We start from the raw sequence: 26766 nt of genomic DNA on the forward strand, positions 1-26766 counted from the left end.
CCGCAATTCGATAGTATAATTGCAACTACACGTTGTCCAAATTTAAATCCAGAGATTATACTTAATTCGCATTAAAAGTTTGTGGAGGAAAGGTTGGGAGAACTCTCTAGAAAGTTTGGGAGATTTTGAGAGGTGTTTTTTTGGATGAAAAATGAGGGGTAAAACCTCTTTTATAAGGTCCCAAAGTTTGTTCGGCACTGTAGCAGTACTGTAGCAGCGCGACTACTGTAGCACGTCGGTTACTGTAGCATGTGTTTCTGCTCTGTCAGCCTAACTTGTAACATCCATAATTCTCTACTCTGATGTCGTATCGACGAGTGGTTTGTTGCGTTGGAAACTAGACTCGATGAACTTCATTTTAGGCTTTTTCTTTGCTTAAAACTTCTCATATACTAAAAGATATTCTTTCTCAAAATTGGACCAAAAATTGTCTTTCATATTTTCCATAAAATCCAAGGTCTCAATAGCTAATTTCTTCAACTCTATTTGGTCATGAGACTTCCCGGTACTCCTCATATATCACTTTATCCATAAGTATACCTAATAATTAAATCATTCCTTAAACCCGAAAGACGGCTCATTTTGATCATCATTCCACGTACTTGTACTTAAACTTAGCGAACGTTCATCTTGAAGTACGGGGTGTAATATTCTCCCCCCCCCCCCCTTTAAAAACATTCGTTCTCGAATGTTAAAATCTCAGGGATCTCATGAAAATTTCGGCAGAGCTTTCTTTGTAACTGCAATACTACCAACCTGTCTGGCGGTAAACCAACAGCACAATGCCGCACAGGGTTACAGCAATCAGTAATAACAACAGCCCCAAGATAGTAACTAGCAATATATACATACCTGAAGGCCATGACATCTCTGTCTGAACCTCATTTGGTAATGGAAACAAATGCAGCTATATGGACCTCGTATCTCTGTATACTATCCCGGCCAATACACTCTATACAATAAGGAAGCCCTCATCAATAGCTAGCTCATTGAGTGACACACATTGCTCCTTTACCTTTTCTAACCAATCATATCCCTTCTGAAGGAGTCATCGTCAACCTATAAAACAACAGAAGTCACGATTGAGGATTTACGCGCTATGACTCAGCTCTATAGCACAATTTAAGATACAAAGAAGGGTAACCATCCTGAATGCCCTGCAGTCTCCTGTTTATAAGTGTGGCGCGCTTCACACCTATAAACAAGACTCTACTGGACATGGCTTATAGACAAACCCTAGGACGAACTGCTCTGATACCAATTTGTCACACCCCAACCTTGGTAAGGCGTGACTGGCACTCGGCACCCTACGGGAACCGAGCGAACCAAACTGTAACTCACGTTTTCTATATCTCGAAAGGCAACATAAGACCAAGGTACTATAAACCATAGGGGCACAAGCCCAAGAGATAACATACTTACGTCTTCAAACTAATCTCGAGTGCATATGACGGTAAGGCTATCCATAATAATGATACAGGATAGTATAAGTTGTGATGATTATAAGACATCTAACTGTGCATATCTGTCTACGAGCCTCTACAAGAGTACATGACATAAAGTGGCTAGAACAGGGCCCCGCAATACCTATGCAAATGCATATGCAGCCATGCTGACTCACAGGGCAACTCCGAAGCAAATGGAGTGCCACGACTTAGCCTGCTGAGCTGGTATCCTTACCGAAATATCCGTTAAGCTGTATCTCAAGACTTGCGAGCATGAAACGCAGCGCACCCGGCAAAGGGATGTCAGTACGAGCAATGTGCCGAGTATGCAAGGCAGAAAGTGCAACAAAATAGCAATATACTAAAGATGAGAAGAATAAGAATCAACCTGTCATTTCTGAACTACCGATGGAAATCTAGCATATGTATACATACCTCTTCATCTTCTATCAATCTTTACTAGGTCTATATACCCAACCATGGCCCTGGTTACCTTATCATCAAACGTTATTCGAGCATGTGTTGCGGCGTGCAACCCGATCTATATATGATACATGTTTCTCTATACTCCCACATGCTTAACTATATCTAGGTATAGTGTTGTGTCTCTATCTTACTAATCATCCTGTATTAACTACCCAACTGATCAGTGGTAACTGCCCGACCGGCTGTAGCCCGGTGGTAATAACTGCCCGTCCGATTATCGCCCGATGGTAGAGCGCAACTGCACGACTGATCAGCAGTAACTGCCTGACCGGCCGTAGCACGCTGGTAACTGCCCGACTGGTTGTACTCTAATGGTAAATATATATATATCTGCCCAACCGGCCAGAGCTCGGTAGTAATAACTGCCCAACCAGCTATAGCATGGTGGCAAATACATAACTGCCCAACTGGTCGTAAGCCAGTGGTAAATACATACCTGCCTAACCGGACTTAGCCCTGTGGTAACATCTGCCCGACTGGTCGTAGACCAGTGGTAACTATAATCAACATCATGATCAAACCTCTACGAGTAACCTCTATGCCCCTTATGGCCGCCACCTATTAGCTAATGTCCACATAATCACATAAGATTGGTAACACATCTCTGGGCCAGAACATATAGATACATGTGCTGCAGAACGTGCAGCCCGATCCAATCTCTCATATTGAATCCCTTATATAATTCTAGTACTCATTCCTTATCTATTCACTTCTAAGCTATTCTCGTGACCATCATTTACCCGTCAACGCTTATATTGTCATATAAAACTCATAAGCATATTTCTAGGCCCTTAAGACTTCTTCCCGCTTATATAAACATTAGCCAAATCCTGAGATACATCATAAGTCTCTCTTCTAGTATCAAATACCTTATTAGGGATCCTTCACTAGTACTGTCACGACCCAACCGGAGGGCTATGATGGGCACCTGGTGCTAACCCACCCGGGCACTTCTTATCGTACATTCATATTCACATCTAGGTGAGCCACATGGCCTACGCATGATTTGTAAACATTAATAATACTAATCTCATTGGGCAATTACACATTTATATCATCATCAACAACTATGCTCATATCCATATACACAAACCGACGAGGCTACCAAAATCATATACAAAATATGAGCCGACAAGGCTAAAAGACATCTAACTATACACAACTGTCTACGAGCCTCTAAAGAGAGTGTGTAACATCATCTAGACGGGACAGGACCCCGCCATGCCTATATGTATATACACAAAAGAATAGTGCCAACAACTGCAGCTCCGGATCAAATGGAGCTCCTCTATGCAGTCCCTGAACAAATAAACTGTGGATCAAGTCTGCCTCCCTGTCCACCTGCGGGCATGACGCAACGTCCACAAATAAAAGGACGTCAGTACAAATAATGTACTGAGTATGTAAAGCATAATCAATAACATAAAGGAGGCATAGGAAATAACATAAGATAGAAAAGTCATGGAATGAAAGAGCCATGTATACCTCTAGCGACGTTCATCATATTTACTTACCCTCTTTCTAATGGGAAACTTCCATTTCATACATTTATACATTTAGAAGTATCATACCCGACCATGATAAGGTTCGGTGTTATACATACCTGGCCCTACCAAGGCTCAGTGTCATCCGTACCCAACTGCAGTGGTGTGCACGGATAGGTATTATACCCGACCATATATGCTCGGTGCTACATAATAGCCATACATACTTAGACACATATACATAAGAGTCCATAAGTATCATCACCATCATCATTTTCGTTACATCTTTCCTTAGAGGATTAACTATCATATAAAGGGGTAATAGCATCGTGAAAGTATCGAGAATCATGAGCTTTAGTAATTTTAGAGATAAAGTCATTTGGGAGACATTTTGGAAGCCATGAGAAGGTATATAGCAAAGGAATCATGCCTTAATGAAAGAAGGGTTAGCCTTACATACCTCTTTGTCTTCTTAACTACTTAACGTTCACCGTCGAAGCTTGGACAATCTACATTTAGAAGGATTCATACCATAGTTAAGCCTTAATGATACTCTTAAATTCAAACTAGAACAATTCATGATCTAACAAAAATTGGACAGCATTTCCCCTATTTCATCAACTTCCACCATATTACAAAACAACTCCCAAACAACCACAATAACATCCACAATATCATAATCAAGTAATCACATTCCATTAAGTCTTCAAGATTCATTCTCATGTTCAACTTATACTAACAACTTCACACCCATCCTTAGCACATTTTCATACAATTCTTCCTCATCACTATTATTACCTTCCATAACAATATTATACCCATATCATACTAAGAATCATGACTCAAGTTAGCTTACTACTCAGAAACATCATAAAAGCTACATTTAGACCTCATTTTCTACTTTCTTTTTCTACCCAAGTTATTCAACAAACAAGCATTCATGATAACATGAAATAAGCATGAAAACTAACCTTTTATATCATAATAATGAGCTTTGGAGTAGCTATCAACTTATATGAAAACCCTAGCTTCAATACCCTAGAATTTCTAGTAGTCGACTAACCTTAGCAAGACTTCTAACTGTTACATCTCGGAAAAATCCTCCGTTGTTGCACAAGTGCATGAACTAGTGAGGAGTACGAGTATACGATATGAATATGGGTACAGATATGGAATGGATACGGATTTGGATGTATATACGTAAGTACGCATTAGAAACGGAAAGATCCTATGTAAGGCAAGTAAGTGCCTGTGATGATGATAACAACGCCTCCCATCTTGTGCTATTTCTTATGTTGCTTATTATGCTTCTATATTGATATTGATCATGCTTTACATACTCAATACATCCTTCGTACTAACGTCCTTTTGTTTGTGGACGCTGCGTCATGCCCGCAGGTGCACAGGGAGACATGATCGATCCATAGCTATATTCTCAGAGACTACATAGCAGAGCTCTATTTCATTCGGAGCCATAGCTTTTGGGTACTTATTCTTTTGTGTATATAATTATGGGCATAGCGGGGTCCTGTCCCGCTTATGTGATATGTTATACTCTTTTTAAGGGCTCGTAGACATGTGAATATGGTTAGATGTGTCTGGCCTTTTCGGCCTATATTTTGTACATTATTTTGATAGCCTTGACGGCTCATGTACATTGACGTGGTATAGATGCCAACCATGATATGAAAGCATTGTCGTCCAATGGGACTAGCATGAATGGTGATTAGAAATGTATGTTTAATTATGTGGCTCACCTAAATGTAAGTAAAGTGTAAGCCAAGGGGTGCCCGGGTGGGCTAGCACCGGGCGCTCGTCGCGGCCCTCTAGACGGGTCGTGACAAAAGTGGTATCAGAGCAGTTCATTCCTAGGGTGTGTATACGAGCCGTGTCTAGTAGAGTCTTGGTTATGGGTGTGTTTCCGCCACACTTATAAACAAGAAGCTGCGGACATTTTGGGAATGATTGACCTTCTTTCTTCATGAGAATCGTGCGATAGAGCTATGATATAAGAAATTCTTGTCCCTTAATCGTGTGTTGTGTATTTCAGAAATGCCTGTAAAGAGAAAGGCTACAGCAGCCCAAAAGGGCAAGACGGTGGCAGAAAAGCGGGCTGAAAGAGCACCGCCACCGGTAGTAGAGGAAAGTGAGTCCCAGAGTGCGGCTCAATCTCAGTCCTCCCGTTCAGTCCCTATATTAGAGGAGCGTGAGGGAGCCTCAGCCCCAGCTCCTCCACCGTATGCTTCGGGCCAAGATGTAAAAGAAGCCATACACTTGCTTACCCAGTTGGTTGCTGCCCAGACTCAGCAGCAAAGTACAGGGCAGGGTGACAAGGCTGTTAGTGCAAGATCCCGTGATTTCATTACTTTGAACCCTCCGGAATTCTTTAGGTCAAAGCCAGAGGAGGACCCTCCGGACTTCATTGACGTTATGTTGAGGACGCTTCGACTAATACATGTTTCGGAAACCGAGTCGGTGGAGTTAGCGTCGTATAGATTGAGAGATGTCTCGATCCAATGGTATACGGTTTGGATGGATTCACGGGGAGCCAATGCACCTCCCCCGGTATGGCAAGAGTTTGTTGATGCTTTCCTCTAACATTATATGCCTCCAGAAGTTCGGCTAGCAAGGGCCGATAAATTCTTAAATTTGAGGCAAGGTAGCATGAGTGCTTTAGAGTATAGTCTTCGCTTTAATTCCTTGGCTAGGTATGCTTCGGCCATGGTAGAAAATATGGGTGACAGAGTACACCGATTTGTTAAAGGCCTAGGGCCACATTTGATGGATAGGTGCTTGACTGCGTCCCTTCAGGATAATATGGATATTGCACGCATTTAGGCTCATGCTCAAAACTTAGAAGAAAGTTTACAACAGCAAAGAAGTGAACGCGAGCAGGATAGGGGTCATAGCAAGAGGGCCAAATCTTCGGGTCCGATGAGTGAGTTAAGAGGTGGGCACAGACAGCAGATTTCCAGGCACTCAGGCTATTCTATGACTAGTGCACCTCCACGGTTTTCAGGCCAGAGATTCGACAGAACTACTCGTTCCGAACTGAGTCAGAGTTATTCAGGGTCTCAGTTTAGAGATGATTCGGGTCAGGCAAGGCCACCCGCACCACGATGTTCCCAGTGTGGGAAGTTGCATTGGGGTCGATGCCGATTGGGTTTAGATGTTTGCTATTCATGTGGTCGACCAGGCCATATCATGCGTGATTAACCCTCAATTCATGGTAGAGGTAGGACCCAGCCTTCAGGGTCGGTAGCCGGATCTTCAGCATCTGTACGCCCTATGGGGCCAGGTTCACATGCGCCAGTCGGCCATGGTAGAGGCAGAGGGAGAGTCTCCAGTTCTAGCGGTCCTCAGCACCGTATTTATGCTTTGGCTGGACGCTAAGATCTCGAGTTTTCCCCTGATGTGGTCACAGGTATATTGTCGATATTCTCTCATGATGTATATGCTTTGATTGATCCGGGCTCCACATTGTCATATGTTACTCCATATATTTCGGGTCGATTTAGAGTCAAGCCGGTGTCGATTAAACCTTTCGAGGTATCTACACCCGTTGGTGAATCGGTAATAGCTAGCCGAGTATATAGAAATTGTGTAATCGTTATTTGTGATCGTCGTACCATGATTGACTTGCATGAGTTATAAATTGTGGATTTTGATGTTATTATGGGCATGGATTGGTTGGCTTCTTGTTATGCCAATGTTGATTGTAGAATCAAAATGGTTCGTTTCCAATGAGACCTATTTGCTTGGCTAATGTAACATCAAAGGTCATCTCCAAGCTTATGAATAACAGATTGGCAAAATTCCTTCCAATGTGGATTTTCCCCAATCATTCAGAATAAATCAAAGGGAGAGCAATCACTACCAACATAATGTTAGACACAAGAACTGGCTCATAAAATGAGTAGATATAACTCTAGTATCATAAGATTGGACACGTCGAAAACATATGACAAAGTACGATGGAAGCTCTTATGCCAAATGATGAGGAGGATGGGACTCAATAAAAAATGAATAGACATGACATTCAAATTGGTCTCCAAGAAGAAGCTTTTTCCAATCATTCAGCGGTCTAAGACTAGGGGACCTTTATCTCCATCACTGTTTGTCCTAGCCTCTGAATTACTCTCTAAGTAATGCAGAGTCAAGACTACGCTATAACATGAGAAAAAAGGGGTTCCTGTATAACTCATCTTAGTTATGCTGATGACACTACTCTTTTTTCTTCCTCTGATCGGACTTCTATTCAGTATTCAACAATACCATAAGGATTATTCTATCACATCTGGACAGATGATTAACCATAGGATATCCCACTTCTTCATGCACCCGAAGACAAACAGATTGGTGACAGTTTTATCCAATAGTTCCTTTCCCTTTACATACTTGGAAGACCATATATACCTCATTTCAATGATCTCACTGCTAAGGTAAACAGAAAGTTTCAAGGATAGAAGGGTAAGGTTGTCTTTTGTAGGGAAAGCTATATTTATTAAAGCTGTCTTATACTCTATTTTCATGCACATTTACTCAGTGGTAAATCCCCCTATAACAGTTTTTCAACATATAGAGAACCAATGCTGTATTTTTCTTTTTTTGAGGCAATGATTTTTATAAGAAGACATTCCATTGGATTTGCTGGACTAATATGTGTTTTGATAAATAATAAGGAAGGTGCAGTCTCTAGATCCATATATAATATTTCCAACACCATCGCTGCTAAAGCTTGGTGAGATCTGAGAACAAAGGAAGTAGTGCTGCAGTACTACTCGTCCAGTAACTTCTGGTCAAAAAAATGACCATTCAAAAATTTGGAGGAGTCTAATGAACATCAAGGATATCACTGATCAATATCTAAGATGCAACATAGCAGAAAGAAAAATCTCTTTTGGGTGGGATGATTGGACAGTAGAGGGACCTACAGCTAAACTAGTACAAGATTAGGGAGTTTTAGCGAAAGAAGTGGTTACTGATTTTACCCAGGAAGGTACATACAATCTTGCTAGGCTTGGTCAAATCCTCCCAACTACCTTGGTCAACAATATTTCTCTTTTACAAATTCCTAATGGATATGTTAATGACGTGCCTATGTGGACCAAGACAGATTCTGATGCTTTCACCTGTAGATTTGTGTGGCTCATTATCAACTGTTTAAATATGGCACAACGATCTTCCTTTGAAAATGACCCTTTTTACTCAGATTATTGAAGAGGAGAATCCTAACTAATGAATAATGATATCACTTTTGTTGATCATATGGGGCCATCAACTAATTAATGCTGCGGAATACCAAAGTTGAAAATATTGAGCGCTTTTTTATTGAAAGTGATGGTGCTAGAGCTGCCTGGTCATTATCTGGCAGCTGGGGCATAAATGTGTTTACCGCGGATTCAGTAACAATTAAATTTGTAAGTGAGGTATAGGATATGTGGATGAATTTTAATCTATTTGGTTGATGCGAAGTATCAATGGATTTGTTTGTTGCAATATATACATGTATGTGCATTATTGTTATGAGAACGTGTATCGTGGTTGGTGATTTGTGCCAAATATATATATTGGGTAAATACGTTATATTGAATGAATAAGTAAGTTAAAGAAGAACACCACAAATCCGGACCAATGTCAGAGAGATAGAGAGAGAGCTTCAATATATTTGACTATTACAATGTTGAAATTTGAAAAAAGCTAACCCCAAAAAAGGGGGAGAATGTCCTCTATTTATAGGTATGCCTTATGGACCTTGAATACAATGCCAAGCCCTTATGAATAAAGAAACCCTAAAATAGATAAGGTAGGCCCGTACGGTCTGACACCCGTACGGTCGTCAGTGCAAATGACAGAACGGTTTCCTGACGCGTGGCAACATCGCAACCGGTTAACCGGACCAACGGACACGTTGATTTTGGATCGGCGTACCCGGACCAACGGACACGTTTTTCTTGTCTCGGGTCAACTGCATCCGGTACTAAACGTGTTAACCGACTTGAACTGGACCGGACCGGTAACCGGTTAACAAACCGGTCCAGTTCAAACACGTCCAAACCCTCTTTTTTTTTGTTTTTTGTATAGTATATATATATATATATATATTATAGTATTTATTAGTATATTGTAGGTATATTTACATATGTTATATAAGTTTATAAGTAAAGTTTATATATTTACTGACTAACAGGCTAACAGCAAGTCAGCAATACAACATATACGTGTGTGTATATATATATATATTAAGTTATATGCTTAAGTTATACTACATATATATACCTAAAATATAGTAAGAATATACTTATATATATATCAATATACTTAGGTTATATAACTCATATATATATATATATTTGTTGGAATCAAGAAATTTTTTTTAGTTCAATATTTGTTGGAATTGACACTTTAGACCCAGATAGATCGTATCTTGTAAATTTGAAATTCTTTCTTTTGTATTCTTTAATGACCAACAATTGGATTTCTTAATTAAATAATGAGAACTAGCCAATTTAGTTTTTGCCAGTCATTTTTTTTTATCATCATAATATCTTTCCCTCAATTATTCTATTCCTGACTATGGGTAATCAGTGAAATTTTTTCCAAATATTGGATATTTTGATAGCAAAGGAGTTCTTTCGTCTCAAAATCTGAATAATATTCATTACTTAAAGTGGTTCTTTCGATCATTCATCGAAAGGAGACACTTGATTTCGAATTTGACCAGTTGAGATATAAGGAAACAATATTCTGAATTTATTCATTCGAAGTGAATTCTTAGCCTATTTATGTATTCTTTCTAGATTCAAAGACTAATCACAAAATAAAAAATAAAATAGATTCGTAAGTTCGATACCTTGTATAAAACTCATGTGTGTAAGAAATATTCGATCGCATAGAGTGTACGAATGGGTTGATTAACAATTCACAGATGAAAAAATGGCAAAAAAGAAAGCATTCACTCCTCTTTTCTATCTTGCATCTATAGTATTTTTGCCTTGGTGGATTTCTTTCTCAGTTAATAAATGTCTGGAATCTTGGGTTACTAATTGGTGGAATACTGGGCAATCCAAATTTTTTTTTTTGAATAATATTCAAGAAAAAAGTCTTCTAGAAAAATTCATAGAATTAGAGGAACTCCTCTTCTTGGACGAAATGATCAAGAAATACTCGGAAACACATCTCGAAGAGTTTGAGATTGGAATCCATAAAGAAACGATCCAATTAATCAAGATACAAAATGAGAATCATATCCATACGATTTTGCACTTCTCGACAAATATCATCTATTTTGTTATTCTAAGCGGGTATTCATTTTTGGGTAATGAAAAACTTGTTATTCTTAACTCTTGGGCTCAGGAATTCCTATATAACTTTAGTGACACAGTAAAAGCTTTTTTTATTCTTTTATTAACTGATTTATGTATCGGATTCCATTCACCCCACGGTTGGGAATTAATGATTGGCTCTATCTATAAAGATTTTGGATTTGTTCATAATGATCAAATTATATCTGGTCTTGTTTCCACCTTCCCAGTCATTCTCGATACAATTTTTAAATATTGGATTTTCCGTTATTTAAATCGTCTGTCTTCGTCACTTGTAGTTATTTATCCTTCAATGAATGACTGATAAAGGATCCATTGATATTAATCTAATCCAATTAGAATGCTTGGTACTTTGTAGTTGTACATAAGCAAAGTATTGAAAATCATATTTACTCTTTCTATTTCTAACCATCGGGAAAATTCATCCTATATTATTCCTAGATTATTCCAGCAAATAGCAGAATCGTGGCTAGGGAACTATACTAGCGACCTACCAAATTTATTGTAGAAATTTTCGCGATCAATGATTGGACCATGCAAACTAGAAATGCTTTTTCTTGGATAAAGAACAGATTACTCGATCTATTTCCGTATCGCTCATGATATATATCTTAACTCGGACATCCATTTCAAGTGCATATCCCGTTTTTGCACAGCAAGGTTATCAAAATCCACGAGAAGCGACTGGGCGTATTGTATGTGCCAATTTCCATTTAGCTAATAAGCCCGTGGAGATTGAGGTTCCAAACACGGTACTTCCTGATACTGTATTTCAATCAGTTGTTCCAATTCCTTATGATATGCAACTGAAACAGGTTCTTGTTAATGGTAAAAGGGGGGGGGGGGGGGGGGGGGGGGTTGAACGTGGGGGTTGTTCTTATTTTACCGGAGGGGTTTGAATTAGCTCCTCCCGATCGTATTTCTCCTGAGATGAAAGAAAAGATTGGCAATTTGTCTTTTCAGAACTATCGCCCTAATAAAAAAAAAATTCTTGTGATAGGCCCTGTCCCTGGTAAAAAATATAGTGAAATAACCTTCCCTATTCTTTCCCCAGACCCTGCTACTAAGAAGGATGCTTACTTCTTAAAATATCCTATATACGTAGGCGGGAACAGGGGAAGGGGTCAGATTTATCCCGGCGGCAGCAAGAGTAATAATATAGTTTATAATGCTACAGGAGCAGGTATAGTAAGCAAAATCATACGAAAAGAAAAAGGGGGATATGAGATAACCATAACGGATGCGTCGGAGGGACGTCAAGTGGTTGATATTATCCCTCCAGGACCAGAACTTCTTGTTTCGAGGGCGAATCTATCAAATTTGATCAACCATTAACTAGTAATCCTAATGTAGGCGGACTTGGTCAGGGAGATGCAGAAATAGTACTTCAAGATCTATTACGTGTCCAAGGACTTTTGTTCTTCTTGGCATCTGTTATTTTGGCACAAATCTTTTTGGTTCTTAAAAAAGAAACAGTTCGAGAAGGTTCAATTGGCCGAAATGAATTTCTAGATTCGTAGATTTATCGATATCAAGTTCGTAAAAAGAACCAAATTCTTGTTGGCGATTATTTATGATCAAAAAATTGAAATTATGAAAACTCCTTTGTCTTATTTATACTCTTCTTCAAAATCTACATACTATGTGGTACAAGGGATTCCCAGCATCTCGTAGAAAAAGAGTATGTAATGTAGAATTTGAAGAAGAGTATTTGACTTTCATTATTTTGATTTCGTTTTTTTTTTATTGGAGTAGTGTGACTATGTTACTATTGACAGATTTCATTGCCATAAGGCCATAAGTCGCATCAATAGTTTTCTATTCTAAATAGAAAGAAAGTCAAATTTGTCTAAATACTAGACATAAGGAAGCGGGGGATAAACGCGGGGAACAAAAAATTCTATGAGGGATTATTTGTCTTCCTAGTCTTCGACAGAAGAAAGGGGTGTAGAAAAATCCTTTTTTCTTATATATATATATATATATATATATATATATATATATATATATATATATATATATATATATATATATATATACGTATATACGAATTTATAAACTTAGAAAAAATTAAGTTATAAATAACTTAAGTTATAAGTATATATAGTATACTTAAACATATATATATATATATATATATATATATTAAGTTATATGCTTAAGTTATACTACATATATATATATATATATATATAAGTTTAAGCTATATGTATACTATATATTATAAGTATATTCTTAGTATATTTTAGTTATTTTTCAAGTATATAACTTTCTAGTTTTTAATTTAAGTAGATGTATATTACAAGTATATTCTTAGTATATTTTAGGTATATTCCTAACTTAATATAAGTAAAAATATGAAAACAAGTAAATAGAAGAAAGCTCAATGAGCTATATATTTTATTCATTCTTGGATAACATTTATTTACAAGTTGTAGTTTTTTTTAACTTGCAAATAATACATGATTTGCAAAGAAATAGTAAAATAATAAAATCACCAATTCTCAATCATTTGGTTAATTTCCCCCATATCATATTCGGCCATGGAGATATCTTCAAAGTCTTCCATTTGGTCCGGTCCACTGGCTATCAAATCTTCAATCTCTTCCTCTTCGCCTTCCTCCGCTACTAAGTTTTGTTTGCGTCGCTCCGATCTAATCCGATCGCGAATGCGCACTAGTACTTGTAAGCTAAAGCCGGATAATGAGTGTCTACGGCCTCCAATTTGTTGTCTTCCTTGGCTAAATGCACTTTTCGAAGCCACGGTTGATACTTGAACCGTAAGGATATCTCGAGTCATTCTTGAGAGTATCGGATGACTTGCATTGTGTTTCGTCCACCATGCTAAGACGTCCAACTCATCTAGTTCCTTGATATCCACATTTGGCTGCATCAAATAAAAGTGATATTCATCAAAGTTTGCACTACAAGAAGGAGTTGGACCGTTGCCCAACGGTCCATTGGGCTGCCCCAACGGCTACAATTAATTTTTTTTTAATTCCACCGGTTTTATCGGTTTAACCGGTCCGGTTCCGGTTCCAAAAAAATTGAAATCGGACTGGTATATAAAAAACGGTTAACTGATTCAACCGATTCGGGTTCCGGTTCTGGTTTTACCGGTTTGAACCGGTTAAACCGAACCGGTTGACGGGTTTATCCGGTACGATCCCCCGGTGTGAAGAAAAGACCGAACCTGCTCGTGCTCATTTGGACTTACCCTCAGCTCCGGACTTACCCTTAGATTTTGAATTATTGTTTTGTTCGTGGATTCCGCTTGTCCGTTTGCACTCGGGTGATACGGAGTTGATACTATCTTCTTTATCTCCAACCCTTCGAGCAAATTACTGACCTTGCTTCCAACGAACTGAGGGCCGTTATCACAAGTTATCTCGACCGGGATGCCGAAACGACAGATAATATGGTCCCATATGAAGTCAATAACCTCATTTTCTCTAATCTTTTCGAAGGCCCGCGCTTCAACCCATTTTGAGAAATAGTCAGTCATAAACAGAATGAAAAGAGCCTTACCTGGTGCCCATGGAAAAGGACCGACGATATCCATTCCCCACTTCATGAACGACAAAGGTGATATCACCGGGTGCAGCAACTCCCCGGGTTGATGAATCATCGGGGCATGCCTTTGACACCCGTCACTTTTTCGGATAAAATTCTTCGCATCATCCTCCATCCAGTTCCAGTAATAACCGGCTCTGATAATTTTTCGCACCAAGGCTTCCGCACCGGAGTGATTACTGCAGGTTCCCTCGTGGACTTCTCTCATCACATAATCTGTTTCTCCGGGACCCAAACACTTAGCTAGAGGTCCGAAGAAAGACCGTCGATATAATTGACCGTCTATTAAGCAGAACCGTGCTGCTTTGGTCCCATCTTGCAAGTAGTCGATGTATCTGTTGTGCCAATCCCAATTTAGACCCATTGTGTTTATCTCGGCCTGCCCGTTTTCTACTGTCGAGTTCATCAATTGCACTACGGTACCGAGATTGATTTCCTCCGCTTCGACTGAGGAGCCCAAATTGGCCAATGCATCGGCCTCGTTATTCTGCTCCCTGGGTACATGTTGCATGGTCCATTCTTTAAACCGGTGTAGTATCACTTGAGTTTTCTCTAAGTATCTTTGCATACACTCATCCTTGACCTCGAAGACACCATTCACCTGGTTAACGACTAAGAGAGAGTCGCATTTTGCTTCGACTATTTTGTCTCCCAAGCTCCGAGCCAATTCCAAACCTGCAATCATAGCCTCATATTCGAAGCCCGAAACCTTTTAGGTTCGAAGCCCCGTCTGTGTGTAGATACCAGATACCTAAAGCCTTTCCCAAGGTTAGCAAAAGTTCTTTCTTGACCTCGGGAATCATGGCGGGGGTAAAGTCTGCCACAAAATCGGCTGAGATTTGAGATTTAATAGTCATTCTAGGCTTATACTCGATATCATATCCGCTAATCTCTACGGCCCATTTGGTCAATCTACCTGATAACTCTAGTTTATGCATGACATTTTTTAGTGGGTAAGTTGTTACTACACATATCGGATGGCATTGAAATTAAGGTTTTAGCTTTCTTGACGCACTTACCAATGCCAAGGCCAACTTTTCGAGGTGTGGATAACGAGTCTCCGCGTCCCCTGAAGTCCTAGTCACATAATATGTAGGGAATTGCGTACCTGCTTCTTCTCGAACCAAAACACCGCTTATCGCTACCTCGAACACAGCAAGGTATAGAAATAACTGTTCGTGTGCAGTCGGCGTGTGCAGCAGGGGCGGGCTCGATAAGTACCTTTTCAATTCCTGCAAAGCCTTTTGGCACTCCGGTGTCCAGATGAAGTCATTTTTCTTTCTCAGCAGTGAGAAGAAACGGCGACTTTTATCCGATGACCTCGAAATGAAACGGCTCAGTGCTGCTATCCTCCTGGTGAGCCTCTGCACGGCCTTGACATTGTTCACCACCTCAATATCATCGATGGCTTTGATCTTGTCCGGGTTGATTCCAATCCCCCGGTTCGACACCATGAAGCCCAAATATTTGCCCGATCAGACACCGAAGGCACATTCCTCCAAGTTAAGCTTCATGTTGTATTTGCGAAGTATATCAAAGGTATCCTGCAAATGTTTTAAATGGTCCTCTGTTTCCAGGGACGTGAATAGCATATCATCAATATAAACTCCCATTGCTTTCCCTATCTGTTCTTCGAACATTCCGTTAACTAGGTGTTGGTAAGTCGCTCCGGCATTTTTTAACCTGAATGGCATGACATTATAACAGTAAGTCCCGTATCGGGTAATAAAGGAGGTTTTCTCTTGATCCTCTGGGTGCATCCGGATTTGGTTGTACCCAGAGTAAGCATCGAGAAAACTTAACATCTCATGCCCGGCCGTTGAGTCGATCATTCAATCGATGTGAGGCATCGGAAATGAATCCTTCGGGCATTCTTTGTTCAGATCGTTGTAGTCAACACACATTCTAAATTTATTACCTTTCTTTGGCACCGCCACTACATTAGCTAGCCAGTCCGGGTATTTTACCTCCCGGATAGAGCCTATTTTTAAAAGCTTTGTTACCTCATCTTTTACGAAGGCATGTTTTGGCTCAGCCATTGGCTTCCTTTTCTGCTTCACCGGGGGGGATTTCCTATCGAGGCTGAGCTTATGAGTTGTGACTTCTGGTGGTACACCTGTCATGTCTATATGGGACCACGCAAAACAATCGGCATTAGCTAAAAGAAATTTAATTAACTTGTTCCTAAGCTCCGAGGTTAGCCCCGTGCCTAGGTATACCTTTCTATCCGGTAGATGTACGAACAAGATGATTTGCTCCAGCTCCTCCATGGTAGATTTGGTTGCATCCGAATCATCCGGTAATACAAACGATCTAGGCATGCTGAAATCGTCCTCTTCACCAGCCGGGTCCGTTTCCTTTGGCTCCGCTTTCGAACTCGTATCCTTTAATTGCTATTTGGTGTCCTTGCCTCCAATTAATTCATCATCTCTTTGATCTGGCTTTTTTGGAAAAAAGAAGCGCTTTCCCGATCGCGAACATCTCCCTTGCTGCGGGCTGTTTGCCTCGGATAGTTTTTATCTCCTTCGGAATCGGGAACTTCAGCAATTGGTGTAGTGTTGATGGTATTTCTCTCATGCTATGAATCCACGGTCTGCCGAGCAAAGCATTATATTTCATATCTCCCTCGATGACATAGAATACCGTCTGCTGTATGGTGCCGTCAATGTTGACCGGTAAAGAAATTTCTCCCTTCGTGCTTTCGCTTGCCATGTTGAACCCGCTGAGTACTCGGGCTACCAGTACAATCTGGTCGAGTAGCCTCAGTTGTTCTACCACTCTACACCGGATGATGTTGGCCGAACTACCTGGGTCAATCAAAATACGTTTAACTTGTGATTTGAAAATAAGGATAGAAATTACCAATGCATCATTATGCGGTTGAATGATGCCTTCTGCATCCTCGTTACTGAAGGAGATGGAACCCTCGGGTACATAGTCTCGGTTGCGCTTCTCTCGTACTATGGAAACCTTTGTTTGTTTCATCACCAACCCTCGTGGAGCATCCGTTCCCCCAATTATCATATTGATTACATGTTGAGGTTACACCGGCTCAGCTCGTTTGTGACTCTCCCTTTCTTTGTAGTGGTTTTTGGCTCGTTCACTCATGAATTCTCAAAGGTGGCCATTCTTCAATAAACAAGCCACATCTTCCCTTAATTGACGACAGTCTTCAGTTCTGTGCCCATGGGTCTCATGATATACACACACCACGCTCGGGTCCCGTTAACCCGGGTCTGACCTCAATGGCTTTGGCCATCTAGCCTCCGTGATACGGCCGATAGCCGAGACGAGGTCCAAGGTGTTGATGTTGAAGTTGTACTCCGATATCCTCGGTACATCTTTGTTGCTAGCCGAACGCCCGGCATCGCTTCTAAATGATAGGCCTCGACTGTTTGACGGTCGTTCGGCTAGTTTATCGCCCCTACCCGAGAAGTGACTGGGGCCGACCCTCGATCTTTTTGACCTAAAGCTCAGTTTTTCAGAATGAGAGTATGGCCGGTACCTTTCCCTCGATGGTGGCGTCTCCGGCTCATAATTTTTCCTCGACCTCTCAGAACTTTTGCTCATATTTATGGGTCCCAGGGGAAGTTCGAGTTGGCCATCCTCTACCCGGATCTTTGATTCTTATCTGTTATGAACATCTGCCCAGCTTACAGCCTCATACTCCAACAAGTTTTCCTTCAGTTTGAATGAAGCAGTCGAGCTCCGATGGTTAAGCCCTTTGGTGAAAGCTTGTGCAGCCCATTCTTCCAGAACCGGAGGGAGCTCCATCCATTCCCTTTGGAAGCGGTTCACAAATTCTCGTAACAACTCATCGTCCCTTTGAGCTATCCGGAAGATGCCCGCCTTTCGGGCCTACACCTTTTTTGCTCCAGCATGGGCCTTGATGAACGCATCTACGAGCATTTCGAAGGAAGTGATGGAATGCTTGGGCAGATGGTCATACCAGGTCAACGCTCCTTTCGATAGTGTTTCCCCAAATTTTTTCAATAACACAAACTCAATTTCCTCCTCTTCGACATCATTGCCTTTTATGGCACAGGTGTACAAAAGCACGTGTTCCTGCGGGTCCGTTGTACCATCGTATTTCAGAATATCTAGCATCTTGAACCTCTTCGGGATTAACTTCGGAGCCGCACTATAGGGGAAAGGCCTTTGAATGTACCTCTTTGAATCCGACCCTTTCAGAATTGGGGGAGCTCCCGGAATCTGATCCACCTGAGAGTTATACGTTTCCACCCTCTTCTCTGTTGAATCGACCCGTTTTTCCAAGGTCTCGAGCATCTTGAGAACTTCGGTAGACGAACAGGCTCCGGATCCATTGCTTTTTACTATCCATGTTTCGTCCCTCCTTGGTTCGGAGCCCTTTTGACCTTACCGGAGCTGTTTTATCATTTTTGCTCTGAAGCTGAGCTATTGCAATCCCCTGTTCGGCTATGGCGGTCCCCTGTTCCTGCAATATTTCAAATATTAAACGTAAGTTAATCTCTTCCGGGGTATCCGGTGTTTTCCGTCCTTGAGCCGGGGACAAAGTAGTTGAGTTATGAGTATTCAAGGGATCGGTGGCTGGAAAGGCGGCATTCTCCTGATTCACGGTATTCTGCCGGTTGAGGCCTTCTCTTGAATCAATAGATTTTGGGTCGACTGGATCTGCAGGTAGGTTTCGTAACCCACTGTTCTCGTTTTCAGCCACAATTTCGTTGTTATTGACATGACCGGACTGTCCGTTGCTTGCCATTTTGTCCGTTTCTTGCAGAAATTAGCAGATTCCTCAATCAATGGGTAAAAGAAGGAAGAAGCAAAGATTAAAAAAACCACTATTATCCTAGCCCCACGGTGGGCGCCAAACTGTTTACCCCGGATTCGATAACAATTAAATTTGTAAGTGAGATGTAGGATATGTGGATGAATTTTAATATATTTGGTTGATGGGAAGTATCAATGGATTTGTTTGTTGCAATATATATATATATATGTATGTGCGTTATTGTTATGAGAACGTGTATCGTGGTTGGTGATTTGTGCCAAATATATATATTGGGTAAATACGTTATATTGAATGAATAAGTAAGCTAAAGAAGAACATCACAAATCCGGACCAATGTCAGAGAGATAGAGAGAGAGAGAGAGAGAGAGAGCGCTTCAATATATTTGACTATTACAATGTTGAGATCTGAAAAAAGCTAACCCCAAAAAAGGGGAAGAATGTCCTCTATTTATAGGTATGCCTTATGGGCCTTGAATACAATGCCAAGCCCTTATGAATAAAGAAACCCTAAAATAGATAAAGTAGGCTCGTACAGTCTGACACCCGTACGGTCGTCAATGCAAATGATAGAACGGTTTCCTGACGCATGGCAACATCGCAACTGGTTAACCAAACCAACAGACACGTTGATTTTGGATCGGCATACCTGGACCAACGGACACACTTTTCTTGTCTCGGGTTAACTGCATCCGGTACGATCCTCCGGTGTGAAGAAAAGACCAAACATGCTCGTGCTTATTTGGACTTACCCTCGGTTCCGGACTCACCGGTCATACATTGACCCGATTTTAATGTATACAAAATGCTCTATCAATTTGAATTTAACTCTTCAGAAGAGGTTGTCTAAGCCCAAAAATGAAATTCATGTTGGCTAAGCTCAAAAATGAAATTCATACTTTTAGTCTCCAAGCTTTCCCATGTATTTTATGCGGGGAAATATCAAAGAGGAGGTGTGTCCAAAGCAATTCTGATAGGAATAACATGGTGCATTGAAAGAGGTTGCATGGCTGTAATAGTGAAATTAGATTCTCAAATTCTGGTTAATGCCGTAAACAAACTCTCAGTTCCACCTTGACAAATCAAACAAGTGATTAAGCAGATTGTAAGTATCAAGTACCAAGGCCAATACACTTTCTGTACTGCCACAGAGAAGCGAATAAAACTGCATATTTGCTCACTAATTGGGATGTACATGCGAAGACTTCTACTATCTTCATGAATGTTACTTATACTTTACCAAGAAAGGTGAAAGCCTCAATGAAGACTGATAGAGATCAGATTACCACATTCAGAATTAACACTAGAAGGAAATTTTTTGATGTATAGTTTTGCATCTACAAGTGCGAGATGCTTATTTCTCATCCCTATCTTGCACTCACCTATCGACCTTACAGGACACTTACAATTGTATCTATGTAAGTGTCCTCCTCAATTCTCATCTCTCCTTTGAGGAAATGGGAAAAAATTTTGTACCCATACTTGGTGTAATCTTCAGGTCGAGGTCATGCCTTAACCTCTAACCACAATGATGATATTTCAAAAAAAGAATAACCAATTACTTTTATGACTCTTTGTCTATAAAGTGCAAATTACCATTCTACAAAATAAGAGATTTGTCCACTATGTTGGGAAAAAATCCACCACAGAAATAATATTCACAGTATTTACAGCGGAATAATAATGTAGCACCGTGATACGGTTAATCAACAATAATAAAAAAAAGCAATAATGACACCAAGATTTTTACGAGGAAACCCAAAAAAGAAAAAACCACGGGCCGAGAGGAGCAACTGATATCATTATAGAGAGAATTTTACAGTTTGTAGGTCTGAGTAAAATACTCCAACGACCACTACACACTCAAAAGAAATAACCCTCTTTTAAGATTTTCCACCTCACTACAATATCGCTCACACGCTCTATTTTTCCTTACAGACTATTTTCCTATCTGTGAATGCCTCACTCTTCTTTCTCTCTTTGTTTGGTGTGATTACAAATGGAAGAATGACTCTCCATTTATAGGAGACCAAACCTGGCCTCCAAGCACAAAAAGAAGAAAAAGAAAAAGGACCCAAAATTTATAGTTCACAAATTTTGCCTTTGGCTCCAAGAATTTGCCTTTGGCTCCAAGTATGAATTCCAACCAAGTAATTTGGCACATGCCAATTACAACCAAATGGGATGGATCTCATCACTCTAAAACTTTTTTTGCTTTCTGGCTTCTTGCTTGCGGGTTTCTTCTTCATGCTTCATTTTCTTTATATTTTTTCTTGATCTCTCTTTTTTCTCCGAGTCAGCTTTTTGTATCTCTCTAGTTTAGATACCATTGTCACGTCCTTAGTCAACATCACACTATTCTAGATAAACGATTCAAAATATGTCCTATTTATGTTATAATGAACATTTGTGATTGATTTTCTGGTTTTAGGGTTATCAAATATTAACTTTATACTATTGTCATTTGTATCTTTTGAATTATTGGGAACTACTATCATTTTTTATAAATATTACAAACTATTTTAAGTATGTTTCATCACAACCGTTGTATAGGTAAAGTGTTGACAAGGAATATTCCTTCAAGAATGCAACAGGATACTCAACACACGATAGTGGTAGGTAATGAACATTACTCAGTAAAATAATAGAACAACATAAGAAAACTGTGACAGCAGATTCAAGGCCTTGTGGACAGCAGACATCAACGGTTCCCATTAAAAATGGTTATGGTGTGCTACAAATAGGGGAACATGTGATGACAAATTTCCCAGTGACTTGGTTGGTATGGAATGTAAGGAGACTCGACAAGAGATATAAACAAAAGGAATTAGGTCTATACCTGAAAGATGATAAGACAAAGCTAGTGAATTAATTGGAAATAAGAGTGAATTAAGGACGCCAAAGCTAGTTGTATTAATAGTAAAGTTGCTCCTGGATGGAAGACACTTTACAATTATGCATTTGCACCTAATGGTAGAATTTAAATACTATGGGATGATACCATTTATGATGTTGTTCCCTTAGTATTTGATGCACATTTTATACATTGCAAGGTTACTAGTCGACATGTTGGGGTGGATTCTATAATGACATTGATGTATGCTTTCAATCTATGGAGCAGAGGAAGAATCTATGGAAACAATCTCTGATCCTAAAGCTATTATGGTGAAATAAATCAGTTTTATAAAACTCTGATGAGGAATTCAACACAAAATCTTCCTGCTATAAGTAGACAAACCATGAAGAAGCGGCCAGTTATAAATCATCAATATCAACTTGAATTATATACTGCGGTATCAGAACAAGAGATATATTCAGGGTTATGTGAAATTTAGAAGATGATAAAGCACCATGACTCCAGGAGCTAATGTAGACATCAAAATTTTAGTTGAATTAATCCATACAAAATTTGGATTAAGTTCTAAGTTCATGTTGACCAAATCAATTTTTGGTTAATAAAGCCGGATTAATTATTTAAGTCAACATTAGATGACTTGAGTGAAATCCAAATTACATCTGTGTTTGTCTATTAAATTGAGCCTCTACAAGACGCGCCCAACCCACGTCTTTCTAGCCCAAGGTCAGCTAGACTTACTTGGAGACCGAAATACGCTCAAGCTCTAGCTCACACCTATATAAAGGGGTCACATATCCCCCCTTTATAAATATCTTGAAATTTGCGTAGCATCTTGACTAGAGGCAAAGGAGAGCAACATCATCCACATTAGTTTTCTCCAAAGTTCTTCAACAAGAAGGAGAGTTCGAGATACGTCTTCCCTTAAGAACAATCCAAAAGTGCAGCTCAGAGCTCTTCCAAGATTCAACACATCAACAGAAATCCATCGTTCATTCGAGAATGACGCTACATTGGCCCTCGAATCAAGGCAAACAATATGAAGATTAAAATCAAGGGATATATCCTGAGTTGTACTCACAAAAATAATCAATAAAATGATTTTTCTCACATTTGTTTTATGATTGCAGTTATTTATTTACTGCAAGTAAAAATCATCGCGAACAAATTTTTGGCACTCCCAGTGGGAACAACTCTACCCTTATCTCTTTATCTCCAAATTCAAATCTGCAAATTCTGAGAACTACTGCTGTGACGGCCTTAGAGAAAAGCCTTAGATTTCCATCCACAAGTGTTATTGTTTTTGCTTGCCCAATGACTCGTAGCATGTTCAAAGCGGGTGGTTTGGAGGGATCGAAGTGTTTCATCTCCTTGGAGACGTTAGACAAGAACGAAGTGACAATGGCGACTGCAAGATTTGGGGGCAACACCTCATTTCGTCGTCTGGAGAAGTTTCTCAAGCAAGCTCTAGCTGCTACGAGTCCGAGGACTTGATGGATTCTTCAACTTCTAACGTGGTGAATGTCATGATGACCAATGCGACCAACGCAGAGGAACAACTCGCCGCAATGATGAAAATTATTGTGGTGTTGAAGAAATCCGTAGAGAACAAAGATCTTCAAATAGCCCAACTGATGAACAAGTTGGAACACTACAGTCCTGGAGATTCAAGTCATGACCCAACACCACGAGAAAATGATGTTGAATCTAGCACCAAATTTCCCAACACTCAAAATACAAATCAATCTGCTTCAGTGGCCACGTTGTATGTCCAACAACTACAAGACATGATAACAAACACCATTAAAGCTCAATAAGGTGGACCATCACAAAACTCGTTATACTACTCCAAACCTTATACCAAGTGGATCGATTATCTACCCATGCCAATTGGATATCAACCACCAAAGTTGCAATAATTTGACAGCAAAGGGAATCCGAGGCAACATGTAGCGCATTTTGTGGAGACTATCAAAGCACCAAACTGAAGAAACCATGATGGGAGGAGCAACATCAGTAAAAGTCGTTGCTAAGCAAAAAATGAAGGAAAAAGTTGCAAGTCAACATCCTCCAGAAGAAAAACGTCATTCAACGTTGAAGGAGTTAGAAGCAGAAGTGTACCCTTTTCCTAACTGGGATGTCCCTTCAATTCTTGACAAGTTGCTGACCAAGAAGGCTGTTGAACTTCCTCCATCAAAGTGACCCGACGAAGCTAACAAAGTCAACGATCCTAAGTATTGCAAATTTCATCTCGTCTTCAGTCATCCAATAGAAAAATGTTTTATCCTGAAAGAGAAGATCATGACGTTGGTTATAGATAGAAAAATAATCATTTACGATGAAGACATTGCCGAGGAAAATCACACTAGTGCTTATCTTCACAACAGGAAGAGCCCGATGCTAGAAACTCAAAGATGTAGGCCTTCTATTACATCTCCAAAGATTGAACAAGGAATAATCATGCTGCCATTTGAAGAAATCTCTAAACACGTCCAAGGTGGATGGCCACTCTAATAAAAAGGATGGTGAAACTTGTACATTGATTGCTCACAAAAACATAAGAATCAAAGAGCTTTGGAGCATCAAATTCCAAAAGAAAAAGAAAGCATAAATCATCTGCAAACATGGAGAAGAACAAAGCCTAATGACAAGAGTAGGTGCAACAATGCTTCATCATAAAGGGTTTGAAATCCAATTACACTATTGGAGTTCTTTCCCAAACTGCTTCTTGATGCATGAGCTTAAACTGCACATCACAATGCTCCTTGATGCACGAGCTTAAACTACACATCACAATGCTCCTCGACGCACAAGCCTAAACTGCAAGTTGAAAAGCTCCTCTTCGCACGAGCTTAAACTGTAGGTTTCAACGCTCCATGATGTACAAGTATAAACTGCATACAAAAGAAAAACTAAAAAACATACTCTTTATGAACTACGTAATGACTTGATTCTCTTCATCGAGGTACGTATTCAATTTAGAATTTCCTTCTAAGTGCAGTCATATGAGTAAAAAAAAGAAAAACATTTGCATCCCTTCAATGCAGAGCCAAAGAAAGTTGCTTGCACGAAGTTCTCTTTTTTACTTTTCACACGCTTGGAGAATCTAAAGACAAGCTTCTACAACTTTGGAGGATGGAGCGATTTTTCATGACGATCTTCTTACATCAACTTCTTCATAGTAGATGGTTCTTGGTGTGTCAATGAGTCTACTCACTCTGTTAGGGGGCATATGGACTAACCGTCATAGCTGCAAAAAAAAAAAAAAAGGTGCTTCAAGTGTCTCTCTCACCAAGCTGAAGAGGGTGGTGCACCATCAATTTCTCTAAGGTTGAAACGGACTACTCCAAGTGTCATCCTCTCTAAGCCACAAGGATGAGATACACCATGTAATTTCTCTATTAACGCTGCAAGGAAAGTGGAGGCTCCAAGTTGTGTCCGCAAAAAAAACTACTAGAAGGGTAGAGACACCAAGTGATTCCTCACCGATCAATTGGACATTTTCTTGGTCTGATATCGAGACCATTGTGCTCCTTCATAAACTTGAAAAAAAAGATCCACAACGACGATGCCATAATGCTTCAGTGTGGGATGATGAGAAGGACGTAGCTCTTTGCCACGAGAATGACGTAGCTCTTTGCACTTCTTTACTAAGTCAAAAAAGAGGTTTCCAACACCAAAGGTTAAAAATGACTCATTCTCCATCCACTTGCACAAAATTGTGAGAAGAGGACGTCATATCTGATTTTTCCGCCAACCGCGGGGATGAGATTCTACATGTACTTTCTCACCAAGATAGGAAAAGGCCACTCAAAGTTTTCTCTCACAAAAATGATGGATGCACCAAGTGTTGTCTCCGAATGATGTCTTCTAAATAAGTGATTGCAAATATGCCAATTGAAGTCCTGTCAAATTCATAAAGCCATAAGGAAGGAGGAAGCACCAAGTTGTTCTTCACCAAAGTAGAAAAAATCACCAAGGAAGGGTGAATTAAATCGCTTCTCGCCAAAGTCGGAGCGAATGATTCATCAGGTTTCATCAAAATCGGATGGACGACACTCCAAGTAGTTCTTCGCCAATCAATAATGATAAATTTTGGAGGCTCTTTCTTCGTAAGGGAGTTAAGCTTGATCTTTTCAAGAAAGGATGCATCTTCTCGGTCTAAAATAGAGACCATTTACATCTTTGTGCAGTCCTACAAAAAAAAACGCGCTCATGAATGTTGTCTAAAGTCACGCCATGTCGGATTGTATTGTCAATTTGAAAAATTAATTTTTGGCAATTTAGTAGGAGTTTTGCTGTGATTTTTGGATATGTCGTAGCCTTCGATGTGTCTTTATATGAAATCAAGTCGCTTGTCATTTGGACACTTCAATCTCAAGATATGGAGTTTTCTGTGTGATTGCACAGTGTTGAGAGAAGAAAACACAGATCTGGAGCTTAACCTAAAAAAATAATTTCTGTCAATCTAGACGGAGTTTTGCTCTAATTTTTGGATATTTTGTAGCCTTTGATGTTATCTTTCTACAGAATCAAGCCGCTCGTCATTTGGATACTCCAATCTAAAGTTATGGAGTTTTCCGTGTGAATGCTGCTGAGAAAAGAAAACACAGATCTGGAGCTCAACTTGAAAAATTAATTTCTGTAAATCCAGAAGAAGTTTTGCTTTAATTTTTGGATATGTCGTAGCCTTCATCTCTTCTTTCTACAGAATCAAACTGCTCATCACTTGGATGCTCCTACACCAAGATACGAACGATTTGGTGAGATTGCGCAAAGCTTCGAGATAACGGGTCAGAAGTGTACATCTTCTCTAAAGCTCGATACAAGC

This window comes from Lycium barbarum, chromosome 2 (assembly GCF_019175385.1).
Source record: "Lycium barbarum isolate Lr01 chromosome 2, ASM1917538v2, whole genome shotgun sequence".
In the NCBI taxonomy this organism is placed as follows: Eukaryota; Viridiplantae; Streptophyta; class Magnoliopsida; order Solanales; family Solanaceae; genus Lycium; species Lycium barbarum.